Source organism: Panthera uncia (genome assembly GCF_023721935.1).
Source record: "Panthera uncia isolate 11264 chromosome A3 unlocalized genomic scaffold, Puncia_PCG_1.0 HiC_scaffold_11, whole genome shotgun sequence".
Lineage (NCBI taxonomy): Eukaryota > Metazoa > Chordata > Mammalia > Carnivora > Felidae > Panthera > Panthera uncia.
The window spans coordinates 61,271,681-61,272,131 of NW_026057578.1; positions in this window are offsets into that span (position 1 = coordinate 61,271,681).

Consider the following 451-nt stretch of genomic DNA (forward strand, 5'->3'; position numbering starts at 1 on the left):
AAAAAAAAAAAAAAAAAAAAAAAAAAAAAAAAAAATGTATTTTAATTTAAAAATGCAAATTAGGGGTGCCTGGGTGGCCCAGTCAGTTGAGCATCCGACTTTGGCTCAGGTCACGATCTCATGGTTCGATGAGTTCAAGCCCCACATCGGGCTCTGTGCTGACAGCTCAGAGCCTGGAGCCTGCTTTGGATCCTGTGTCTCCCTCTCTCTCTCTGCCCCTCCCCCACTCATGCTCTGTCTCTCTCTGTCTCTCTCTCTCAAAATTAATAAACATTAAAAAATGTAAAAAAAAATTATAAAAGAGCAAAACATTGCATTTCATACAACTTTTTAGCAAGTTATTTTTCTTTCACATATTCAAAATTATCTATTAAAATTAAAAGGCAAATGTAACCAATGGTAAAACTAATGCATTTTATCTAATACAAAAATTTAAGTAAAATATTTAAGT